Here is a 14,007-nt window from a genome sequence, read left to right on the forward strand (position 1 = left end):
GATTGTGGCTTTTTATTGTGCTCCATCGATCAGTTGCTGATGGTTTGCAGGAAGGTGCAGCAGCTTCTCTCTGTTTGTCTCTCTGGAGGAGCTACATGTGCTAAGTGGCTGATCAGCTATTAGTCATCACTTAAAGTGTGCAGCTGATGGGAAATCTAGTGCAGGCAGTGGGTTGATGTGTCAGCTCAGTGAAGAGAAGAGAAGACTATCACTGATATAACCAAACACACAGGTTAAATGTGTTTTAATTGCCTTATGTTCCCCTATCTTTCTTTTTATCTTCTGTAAAGCACTTTGTGATTTTATCTGTGAAAAGTGCTATACAAATAAACTTTACACTGCAAAAAAGCCAACTTGTATTTTTTTTTGTGCCTAAAACAGTGATTTAAGAACACTCAAGTGGACTATTTTGTCTTATAAATAAGAATGGCAAGGTTTTATATCCTCATGGTGTTGGACTGTTTCCACAAAATGTTGCTTTAAAATAATTTAAGGAGATAAAATATTAGTAATGCAGGCCAAATTAGCCCAGCTTTGGAACATTATCTTATATCAGGGGTCTCAAACTCAAATTCCCTGGCAGCTGCAAAAAAAGCCAACTTGTATTTTTTACCCAAAACAGTGATTTAAGTTGTTAAAACTTGGAAATATAAATTATTGACATTTAGGGCAATAATGTAAGTTAGCACAACAAAGGAAGCCAGTTGTCTGCTCAAAAACAAGTTGGTGAGTTGTTGTTACTTATATCTTTAAGTTGGGGTTCAAAACAAGGGACAATAGTTCTGCTAACTCTTATTTCTTTGTTGTGAAATGCGGGAAAGCGTTGAAATTCGGTCATTAGCGAAAGCTAGCGGCTAACTGATGCTAGCAACTAACTGATGCTAGCGGCTAACTGATGCTAGCGGCGCTGCTTGTTACAGCTACAAGAGTAGCCATTAGCGTTTCGATGCTAACTCAAAATTGTGGTCGCAACATTAGCTGACATTTCATAGCCGCGTTACAATCGTGCCAATTCAGCACATTGCAGAAGTTAGCAGAAGTAAGGATTAAAAGTTATTACAATGTAAAATTATAAGTTCAAAAATCTGAATTCAGAGTTCAGATTGAACAAACTAAAAAACAAAACTTAAAATATTTAGTTTAATTGTCCAACTTAAAATTTTATCGAATTTTGTTGCCTTGAAATTTTGAGTTCACCCAACTTTTCTTTTTTTGCAGTGTACTTTCTTTCTTACTTATGACTTTATACGGCTGTAATTAAGTGTAAAGGTGTGTGGAGGGTCTTTGGGGAGTTCCTCTTCTCAGTAATTTGGAGGTTCTCTGGGTCACAGGGGGGCTCACACATGTATTTCTGTCCTCTTCTCATTATATTCAGGTCACATTATGACCTCGTCTTTCTTCTCCCTCCACTCATAGGACTTCAGCCTGAATAAGCAACTCAACAAAGGGGAAAGAAAATAAGAAAACCCCTCTTAAAGCTCTAAATCACCTCTCTCTCTCTCGGCCTTTCTGCAGCGGCACGGTCAGCAGCATGTGTGGAAAAAGCCTGAATTGAATTTTGCATGATGTAAAGTGACACCCAGCTACAATATCCACAACAAAACACTTCTGTATTGTTCCACTCCAAGGATTTTACCTTCTCTCAGTTGTGGATACAGCCACTATATCACATTTCATGTTTTTTCACACGTACTTATCCGCCTTTTATGACTGCTTTATTATTTTTTGTGTGCGGCTCTGAAAGAGACATTCTCCGAATGAAAAGAAAAGGTTTTTACAAAGACTAATCTCTGCTTCTCACTAGTTATAATGACAAGCTGGCTGTGCTTCCCTGCATACTGCAGCAGCTCTGGATGTATTTTAAAGCCTCCACATAAACGTGGTGGAGCTGGAGGGGATCACAGATCTCTGAGATCTTTGTGCCTGCAGGGAAGCTCACAAGGTACAAGACTTTGTCTCTCAGCAAGAATCCAACCTGACAGCACTTCCCTGCAGACTCTATCTTTTTAACACATAGCCATTAAAGGAGGAAGTTGTTCTAAAGCAGAGAAGCTGAAGCTTTCTGACACTGATGGACTGAAGCATGTGGAAGAAGAACGACAGCGACTGGAACACTCAAGTGGACGATTTTGTCTTATAAATAAGAACAGCAAGGTTTTATATCCTCATGGTGTTGGACTGTTTCCACAAAATATTGCTTTAAAATCATTTAAGAAGATAAAATATTAGTAATGCTAGTAAGTAATAGGAACATTATCTTATATCAGGGGTCTCAAACTCACCTTCCTGGCAGCTGCTGGAGGCAGTATCAAAATGACCAAAAAAAGACACAAAATTACAAAAAAAAGACACAAAATAACGAAAAAGACACAAAATAACAAAAAAAAGGACACAAAATTACTAACAAAGACACAAAAATGACTCAAAATTATTAAAAAGACACACAATTATTTAAAAAAGACACAGAATTACCAAAAACCAAAGTTAGAGACAAGAGAGAAGATGAAAGTGCAAACTGCGCAAAAAATGTGCTTAACTGTGATAAGCTAGCGTTGCTTTATTTCAATCTAGCTAGCAAGCTAATACAAATGAAATGTCTTCACACAAAACGGCATTTAAAAAAAGATTGTGACTTCTTCTCCTCCTCCTCCTCCTCGTTTCTTCTCTTTTGATACTGAGCACCGGAGAGCTTTGAGCCGTTTCATCTTGCAAGATTTATCAAAACATAACGTGACGTCTGTCACTTGACGTAATCTGACCTCTGTGACAGCGGTCTGACCGTCTAAAGGGGGGCAAGGCAATGACCCCACGTCACGTGACTCAGCACCACAAGTGAGAAAATGTCATTGTTTATCTGTTTCTTTATTTATTTATTATATAACATTTATCAAAACATAACGTGTCTGTCACTGGACGTGACCTGACCTCTGTGACAGTTATCTGACCGTCTAAAGGGGGGCAAGGCAATAACAACACGTCACGTGACAAAATGTCATTGTTTATCTTTTCTTTTGTTTATTGTTTACCGTTTCTTTATTTTGTCAATATTATATATATAATATATTTTCAAGACAGAACATGAAGGATGGGCGACCATGAGCATCGGAAATTATTATTTTTTTGTTTTTTTTTCTCCCTCGAGGGTGACTGGCGGCGCCTCTGCAGCAGATGTCGCTCTAGGCGTCCGCCTATGTCCTGTGAACACATTAGTTTATCTTTTATTATTTAAAAGCCACTGTGCATGTAACAAGTGTCAGTATTTGATGCGTGATACGGTCGGCTGGCGTTGTTCGGTAGAAAGAAAATAGTTCCCACGTGAAACTGCTGACAACAAGGTCTGTGGATTATCTGGAGTAATAAATAATAAAAAAAACTGGTTTTCTCTTATCTGTAGTGCTGTTTATGGAGATTACTTTGCTGTTGAGGTTTTGAAATGTATTTTTTGGCACTTTGTGCTGCTTGAGCTGAGTGCTATCTAGTTCCATTATAGACCGATATCTCCAACACACACATACACACATTAAAACAATGGTGATAAACAGCACTACAGGTAAGAGAAAGATGTGCGTTTTTCTTTAACTCTATGGAGTCTTATAGGGCTATTTTGTCAATTTTTTAATCCATTTCATGTCTTTTCTTGTCTTTGTAAGTCATTTTGTGTCTGTTGTGGTCATTTTGTGTCTTTTTTTAGTCATTTTGTGTCTTTTTTGGTCATTTTGATACTGCCTCCAGCGGCCCCCAGGTAATTTGAGTTTGAGACCCCTGATATAAGATAATGTTCCAAAGCTGGGCTAATTTGGCCTGCATTACTAATATTTTATCCAATATAAAATGTGATTTTGAATCTTTTTTTTAACTTTCAAAACACTATCATGCTCAATAAAGAATTTTAAATGTGTCAAATGTGAACAAAGGTGTCAAATCTAACATATAAGAGGGTTCCATCCAGTTCTATCATTTTATACTAAATATATTTGAGCTTGTCTCCAGTTTTACTTGGTATATCATCATCAAACTGAAACTGGCCTCATGGAGTTTACAGCCAGAACTTTAGAGGTAAATTTACAGTAGGGCTCCACGCTGCTTTATTTTCTAGTCTGGATGGAGTCAACAAGTCTGGATTATTTGGAGCTTTTGGACACTCCACAGGGTTAAATGATCTAACCTAATGTCTACTGCTTAACTTAAATTCAGCTCTGCAGTGTGAATATTTGCACTTCTATGTTTTTTTGTTTGTTTGTGTTTTTGTTGTTTTTTGTTTGGGGTGGGGTGTTGTTGGGAGGGTTGAGGGTTTTTCTTTTTGGTGTCATAAATTTCATATTCATGCCTTAATTGTTTGCACTGGTTGTCATTGAGTATAACAATGTGCTGTACATTATTTTGAAAATAACAATAAACAAATTATTAAAAAAAGAAAAGAAATGGAGGTTATTTTCTGAAGAAATTAATCTATAAATATTTTGTTTTCTCTGCTGTAAAGCCAGCTTTTTCCTTGTCTCTTTCTCTGTGTGCATGTCCACAGGGCAGACAGAACGAATCACACTGTTCAGGAAACAACAGAGACAAACAGCCGAAAAGCCTCACCCTGCAGCCCTGCATCACACTTCTAACCCGCCTGTTTTGCATGTTTATGCAATGCTTTTCATCTTACACTTCACTGCCTACTGTACAGACTGCTGTCACGTCCCCGCCATCTGCTTATGAAGCTGAAATAGGTTATGACAGTCTTATAAAACAACCGTGGTTATGAAGGGGTGAAGTGGTGCACTCCCCCCCCCAGATAAAACAGTAAATCTGAGGGAAATGATCTTGCTGCATGGACAGATAATTTACCTTGACAAGATTTCTTAAATTAAGATTATTAAATCTAGAAATAAGCATGTTGAACACTTAAAATAAGAAATTAACTCTTAAAACAAGATAAATTATGTAACACTTCTAAATCTAAAGTTTTTTTATCTTGGTAAGAAACTAATAATTGTCAGGTCACTCTGCTTGGGCCAGTTCATCGCTGCTGGCAGCTTTAATTTATCTCTTTTGTACATTTTTCAAAAAGATAAAAAAAGACCAAAGAAAAAGACACAAAAAGGCAAAAAAGAAACAAAAAAGACACAAAATGACCAAAAAAAGACACAAAAAAGACACAAAAAAGACACAGAAAGACGTAAAGTGACCAAAAAAAGACAAAAACCCACAAAAAACACCCACAAAAAAAAGACACAAAAGATATAAAATCACCAAAAAAGACACAAAAAGACCAAAAAAACACACAAAAACACACAAAAAAAAAGACACAAAAAGTTTTTTTAATCTTGGTAAGAACCAAATAATCATCAGGTCACTCTGCTCGGGCCAGTTCATCACTGCTGGCAGCTTTAGTTTATCTGGTTTTAAGAGTTAATTTCTTATTTTAAGTGTTCAACATGCTTATTTCTAGATTTAATAATCTTAATTTAAGAAATCTTGTCAAGGCAAATTATCTGTCCATGCAGCAAGATCATTTCCCTCAGATTTACTGTTTTATCTGTTTTTTTAAACACCTTTTTTGCAGTGTAATAACCTGATTCTGTTAGTTTTGATGAAGACCAATACTGTAGCAAGTGGAAAGGCAAGTAGTGGAAAATCCCCAGAAACCCTGTTGACCAGCTTCTCATTCTGTCTTTAGGCCTCTATTGTTATGCACATTGTACCCAAAGGCATCAATACTGGATGCACAGATCCTAACATGATTATAATCACAAAAGCATGGTTTTCTGCATGCCTACATCATGGAATTTTCCAGACATGATGCACAAAGTGCATGAAATCCTCCACAGCATATGTTTGTACACTGTAAAAAATGTCTGTAGATTTTACGGTGAAAAACTGCTGAACCATGACAGTAAAATAACGTAAAATGAAAAATGAGTTAATTCAGTTTCAGGAACAATGAAACACTGTAAATGTATATATCAGCCAAAACAGTGTTTTTTACATTTAAAAAAAATACATTACTCCACTGAAAAATATTCTGGCACCGTGTTTGTAGCAAAAATATACTGTAATATATATACAAGCATCACTTTAATTTTAGCATATATTTTTTGTAAAAATACTTTTTCTCACTGTTAAATGTACTAAACACCATATCTCTAATAGAAATATACTGTAATATTTAATTGTAAAATCTTTAATTTATGAAGCATTTATAAAGTATTTTCTTGGCAATTATATGGCAGAACAGCGTTTCTTTTAATGGAAAAACTTTTTTTTTAATGGTAAAATATGGACAAAAATGGCAATCTTAACCCTCTGGAGTCCATCTATTTATTGAAAATACACACGTTTTATTTACAGTAATAACTTTATTTATATATGATATGTAGACAAGCTGAGAAAGCCAATTAACGTGCAATCATAGGAGCTTTCACAGTGTGACATTTATGTTTCTAGACCATTTTTAAAATGTGAATTTTCTTTTTACAATGAAAACTATTACTAGTTTTAATTTACATGCAAATAGACTGTTTTGTTGTTTTATTATTTATTATTTTTTCTGCTGTTTTTGTGTGTATAAATGGTTAAAAAAAGTTACATTTCCATAGAAACCTGTGTCTTTTGCTTGTATTTCGGGTTCCTGGCAGCTTTATACTTTGTTAATTAAAATAAAATGTAAAATCTGACAGATAGCCAAGTTTGTGTGGAGAAAAAGGAGCCATGCATGTGATGTAAGGACAGACTGAAAGATGCTGAACAGAGACAGAAATTAATGCAGTGGAAGTTGAGAAATTTGAACCAAAATCTCCTGGACTTCAGAGGTTTAAACGTGAAATCAACAGTGTTAATATCATTTTACCGTAATATTAGAAAAAGTTGTTCCATATTTATTATAGTTAAGTTCTGGCAACCACAGCTGCTGGTTTTTTACCGTAAAAACAACAGGTTTATTTTTTGCAGTGTATCATCACAAGTGCTTCACAGGCACATTGCACAGCTTGGCATTTAACATTTTGCTGTTTTTTCTCTGAGAATGATGGATATGGAATATGAATGCCCAGTGACATGATGACCCAGCACAATGCATCCCCGAGGTATAAATACTATTATAGATCTATTCAGTTCAACCGAAGCGAATCAGAGAATATGAAACCACAGGGTGAATGTTAAAACAGCCGGTTGCAAAGCATTCAATCATCAAAAAGTTAAAAACAAAGGCTTCTCTTCTATTCACACCAGAATTAATTAAAAGGTTTTAGCCCACTGCTCAGGGCTACATTATATTATTAATTACAGTGAATTAACTACAGTGAATTGTTTTTTTTCTTTTGAGAAACAGTCAGATGTGGTTTGCAACTGAAGTCTATTAAAAAATATTTAAAAAAGAAAGTGAAACGAGAGAACAATGAAAAGCCTAATCAAATCTTTAAAAGTAACATCTTTCTTCATCACGACTCACAAACTAAGTGGTGAGCAAGTGTTCAAGTTGGAGAGCTGCAATCATCAAATCAAATCAAATCAAAATCAAAATTACTTTATTTATCATGAGCCTTATGACCTCTGTCAAGTCTGGATTTCTTGCCTACACTGTAAAAAAACAAACATTTTTTTACGGTAAAAACCAGCAGCTGTGGTTGCCAGAACTTTACCGTAATAAATACGGTGCAAATTTTTTAAATAATATTACGGTAAAATGATATTAAAACTGTTCATTTCACGTTTAAGATTGCCATTTTATTCATCAAAAGAAACACTGTTCTGTCATATAATTGACAAGAAAATACTTTATAAATGCTGCATAAATTAAAGATTTTACCATTAAATATTACAGTATATTTCTGTTAGAGATATGGTGTTTAGTACATTTGACAGTGAGAAAAAGTATTTTTACAAAAAATAAATGCAAAAATTACAGTGATGTCTTGTATATATATTACAGTATATTTTTGTTACAAACAAGGAGTATTTTACAGTGGAGTAATGTATTTAAAAAAGGAAAATGTAAAAAACACTGTTTTGGCCGATTTATTTACTGAATTAACCCATGTATTAGTCTTTTACTGTCATGGTTTAGCAGTTTTTCACTGTAAAATCTACAGACATTTTTTACAGTGTAAGAAGTGCAATCAATTCAAATCATCCGCTGACTGCTAATCCAAAGTAAAAGTGACTTTTCCAAACTTGTGTTCCTGTTGATTTGAGCCTCTGGAGAACAATAATGGTGTGAGCTCCAGGCAGCAGCATAATCAATACTGTTTATATCCACAGTGGCACACCGGTCACTCTTTATGCAGTTTGGCTCCCAAAGACTTAATTAGCAGCTAACAGGTGAACATAGAGCAGCATTTAGCAGCTAAAGAGACGACTTCCTACTTCCCTCAGGAGTAGAGAGAGAAGAGAGGATCGTATAAAAATGGCTGCAATCGGTCATAATGTTTTGTATTTGCTAGATGTGTGATTTGTAACATATTTCTGGCTCCTCCCACCAATTGGTGCATCCAAAATGTGATGGAGGTAATTCCAGATCCTTCTCTGTTCAGTAATACTATCTGTACATATCCTGTACATTTGGTGGAAAGACTCCTGGAAGTTTATTAGAGCTGCCAGAGCAGCTTGAAGGTCCCACCATGGAAATAATCCACATGTTTCTTTATTTCCCTCTACTGGAGCATGAATGGGACAAAAAAGTTACAGAATTATGACAAAAAGGACACAAATTATGACAAAAGACACACATTATTAGAAAAAATATGACCAAAAAGGCACAAATTATGACAAAAAAGATATAAAATTATGAAGAAAAAGACACAATTATGATGAAAATTATGACAAAGAAGACACAAAGGACACAAATTATGACAAAAAAAAGACAAAATTATGACAAAAAAAGACAAAATCATGACAAAAAAAGACAAAATTATGACAAAAAAGACACACAATTATGACAATGACAACATGGAAATGAACCCATGTTGTGCATCAAAGGGTTAAATGGGTTAACGGAAATGTTTTTTCAATTCTAGTTTTGGTTATTTGGTTAGTATTCGTTAACTATAATAACCTTGGCAGAGACGTGTTTCCAGATTTGTTCCTCGTCTTTTTATCACTCTACTTGTGAACCTAAACAGTTAAACTGCTGACCTCTTGACCCTCAGGCTGATAGACAGAGATCTGATAGAGAAATCAGCATTATTCATTTGAGTGCTCCAACTGATTGGAAGAGAAACCAGCATTGTTTACTATCATTCTGAGACATCAGTGTTGCTCTCAGACCTGTTTGTCTTATCAGTCAAATGTAAACATGAAGATCTGTTAACATCCGACACTTTCAGAAGCTGCAACAGGTCATGAACACATATTTTTATATTTGGATGTATTATTCCTATTTAAATATTAATATGGTATATATCGTAGACTCAATAATGTCATGACAATCTTGAAAGTGCAGTGTAAAAATGCACAAAATTACTTCTTGTAATTAATGTTGGTCTGCTGTTCTTGCACTGAAAAAAAAGAAAGAAATCACAGTAAGTCAGGGGTCTCAAACTCAAATTACCTGGGGGCCGCTGGAGGAAGTATCAAAATGACAGGAAAAAAATAAATTACTTAAAAAGGACAAAAAATTACCAAAAAAAGACACAAAATGACAGAAAAAAACTAGATTACTTAAAAAAAGACAAAAAATTACCAAAAAAAGACACATTATGACAGAATAAAAACTAAATTACTTAAAAAAGACAAAAAAATTACCAAAAAAAGACACAAAGTGACAGAAAAAAAACTTAATTACTTAAATAAGACACAATGACCAAAAAAGTCACAAAATTATTAAAAAGACACAAAATTACAAAAAAAAAAAAAAGACACAAAATTATTAAAAAGACACAAAATTACTAAAAAAAAAAAAAAGACACAAAATGGCCAAAAAATACACAGAATTACCAGAAAGGAAACAAAATTATTTAAAAAAAGACACAAAATTATGAAAAAAAGGACACAAAATGACCAAAAAAAGCAATTAAAGGGACCTTCCACACACAACACGGTAAAGTTTGTCTTATTTTCCTTTTATTACATTTTTTTTCTCTCTCATATATGGTTATCTTCATTTATTTGTTTATTTTCTATTTGCTTAGTTTTTTGTATATTTTGACTATATAATTGTGGTGTTTCTATGGATTTATTGGATAAAATGATATGTGCTCTGACAGCTGATATAATTATGCATCCAAGGAAAATCCAATAAAGATCATTTTGAAAGGAATGTGCCATTAGTTGGTTCTATATGAATTTCAGTGTGTGTAACTTGAAGAAGAGAACATGAGTTTATCTCCTGAAGTAAAGCAGCGTTCTCCTCTCTGTTGTTGTCTTTATTATTATTCATTGGCACTAATTGTCTCATTGCATTCCCGTCAATCAGAAACAGCCTCCACAGCTCTGAAGCTGCCAAACCAGCCCAACAATCAGTGCAGCTATGTGGTCTGGTGGCTATTCGGAGCCTTTTGTCTCATATAAAAGGATAAAAACGAGGGAGTTGATTAATCAAACCTCTTGATTAAAAAGCTACCATACAAAAGGCTTGTCATCTCTTTACAAAAGAGACTATTTAGACAAAAAAACAACAACAGACAGGCCTGATCTTGTTGTGTGTCAACAGTTATGTATTGTTTCTGTCAATAGAATTCATTCTGCAGCAGTAAGATAATCCTGCAGCTTTTCTCAGTTTATCTGCAACAATAGAGCTGAAAAACCATTCACAACTTCTCTCCTCAGCGTTCACAACGTCTTCGGCTCGCTAACTGGTTCGATTCCCGAGCGGCCACAGAGAGATATCTTTTTAAAAAATCTGGAGCATGGGTCTCAAACTCGCGGTTTCGCGGGCCAATTGCGGCCCTCTTGATGATATTTTTCTGGCCCTCACCTTGATATGAAAGTTTATTGTGAGTTTTATGTCTTTTTTGGTGTCTTTTTCTATGTCTCTTTATTTGGTAATTGTTTTCTTTGTTGTTGTCTTTTTTTTTTTTTGTAATTTTGTGTCTTTTTTGGTCATTTTGTGTCTTTTTTTTGGTCATTTTGTGTCTTTTTTAAGTATTTTTTTTTCTGTCATTTTGTGTCTTTTTTAAATAATTTTTCCTTTTTTTTTAGTAGTTTTGTGTATTTTTATGGTCATTTTGTGTATTTTTTTGTGTCATTTTAAATATTTTTTGTCTGTTTTGGTAATTATCTGTATTTTTTGGTCATTTTGTGTCTTTTTTGTGTCTTTTTAAAAATAATTTTGTGTCTTTTTTGTAATTTTGTGTATTTTTTTGGTCATTTTGTGTCTTTTTGTGTCATTTTGTGTCTTTTTAAAATAATTTTGTCTTTTTTGTAATTTTGTGTCATTTTTTATCATTTTGTGTCTTTTTTGGTCATTTTATGGGTTTTTTTTGGTCATTTTGAATCTTTTTTAAGTAATTTAGTTTTTTTCTGTCATTTTGTGTCTTTTTTTTTAGTAATTTTGTGCCTTTTTTTATGCCATTTTGATTCTGCCTCCAGCAGCCTCCAGGTAATTTAACTCTGAGACCCCTGCTATAGAGCATCTTCTTCTTCATCTGTGAAGCTTCTGTTGCCTCGCTCCATCACATATTTATGTCCTGAGGCTCTGAGAGGAGGAAGAGAACGACGACTGATGTTTGATTCATTGTGACAACATGTTGCCTGGGACGTGTTAAACATATTTTTATGGCAAGAAGTGGAGGAATACATGCATAAACAAACATGCGTTGTGCTCCTTTCTGTCAAGGACAACATGATTATTATCACATGTTTATATCAGGTGGTTAATAAAAATCTTCCTTCCAGATGATATGGATCATATTTACAGCTCACATTCAGACAGTCACTGCTAAACACTAGCAACAACACTGTAAAAAATAAAAAAAACTGTTGTGTTTACGGTGAAAAAAATAATGATATTAGCACTGTTGATTTCACGTTTAAGATTGCAATTTTATTCCATATTTTACCGTGAAAAATAAAACGTTTTTTATATCAAAAGAAACACTGTTCTGCCATATAATTGACAAGAAAATACTTTATAAATGCTGCATAAATTAAAGATTTTACCATTAAATATTTCAGTATATTTCTGTTCGAGATATGATGTTTAGTACATTTAACAGTGAGAAAAGGTATTTTTACAAAAAATAAAAAGTGACAAAAAGACACAAAATTACTAAAAAAGACACAAAATTACCAAAAAAGACACAAAATGATTAAAAAAGACAAAATTACCCAAAAAAGTAATTAAGGGGACCTTCCACACATAATGTCAAAATGACTTTATTTATCATGAGCCTTATGACCTCTGTCAAGTCTGGGTTTCTTGCCTACACTGTAAAAAAATTTTTTATGGTAAAAACCAGCAGCTGTGGTTGCCAGAACTTTACCGTAATAAATACGGTGCAACTTTTTTTTATAATATTACGGTAAAATGATATTAGCACTGTTGATTTCACGTTTAAGATTGCCATTTTATTCATCAAAAGAAACGCTGTTCTGCCATATAATTGAAAAGAAAATACTTTATAAATGCTGCATAAATTAAAGATTTTACCATTAAATATTAAAGTATATTTCTTTTAGAGATATGGTGTTTAGTACATTTAACAGTGAGAAAAAGTATTTTTACAAAAAATAAATGCAAAAATGATGGCTTGTATATATATTACAGTATAGTTTTTGCTACAAACCCGGTGCCAGTGTATTTTACAGTGGAGTAATGTATTTAAATAAAAATAAAAATGTAAAAATATTGCTTTGGCTTACATTTACAGTTTCTTTGTTACTGAAACTGAATTAAGTCCTTTATCATTTTACATCTTTTACTGTCATGTTTTAGCAGTTTTTCACCGTGAAAATCTGTAGACATTTTTTTACAGTGTAACATGTTTATATCAGGTGGTTAACAAAAATCTTTCTTCCAGATATGGATCATATTTACAGCTAAACACTAGCAACAACTGGGAGAAAAAAAAAAGATTTCGCCGAAACACGCCATTAAAAGTGTGTTTCTACAGTAAATAATAACACACAGACTGTTCCTAATAGAGACGCAGAGCAGCGGAACAACACACATACAGAACATACAGGAGCTGCACAAGGTAATAATAGTTTAGGATTTTTAATTTTTTTAGTTTTAATTTCATTGTCAATTTTTGTTTTCAAATTCAGTTAGTTTTAATGAGTTTTTAGAGTGAGTTTGCTAGTTTTAATTCAATTTAGTTTTAATGCTTAGTTTTAGTGTTAGTTTTTATTAGTTGTAGTTTTTTTGTAATGGGGTATTTGTTGGGTGCCAGATTCAATAAGGTCACAATAAATGTTTCCTTTATTTCCTTTGTCTGATCCATCTCAGCCCCAATAAATTTATTAACTCATAAAACCAGATAGATTAAATAGATTTCATATCAACCAAAAAGGTTTACGTATGAAAAAAGTTGACAAAGACGAAAACGAAGGACATTTTCATTAGTTATTTTTGTAACCACATAATACAGTTTCAGTTAGTTATAGAGAACTCTTTTTTTTAATTTTTATTTCCGTTTTCAGTTTTCAGCTTTCAGCTTTCAGCTTTCAGCTTATATAACTATCAATATCAACTATAAAAACCTTGCTAGCAACAACTGGAAAAAAACATCCCCGAAACATGCCAATAAAAGTGTGTTTCTACAGTAAATAATAACACACAGACTGTTCGTAACAGAACATACAGGTGCTGCATTTACATTGTCAACATTCACCTTCTGATGGATTGAAACTGTTTCTGAAACTGATTCTCATGAAGCCAGTCTAAGTTCTGTCTGTGAAGATTATAAGGACGTACTTTATTAAACTAAATATAATTATTTTAAAAAAGACACAAAATTATAAAAAAAAAGACACAAAATTGTTTTAAAAAAGACACAAAATTATTTTAAAAAAGACACAAAATTATCAAAAAAGACACAAAATTATTTTAAAAAAAGACACAAAATGACAAAAAAATACAAAAAA

Source organism: Centropristis striata, chromosome 4 (assembly GCF_030273125.1).
Source record: "Centropristis striata isolate RG_2023a ecotype Rhode Island chromosome 4, C.striata_1.0, whole genome shotgun sequence".
NCBI classification, from domain to species: Eukaryota; Metazoa; Chordata; class Actinopteri; order Perciformes; family Serranidae; genus Centropristis; species Centropristis striata.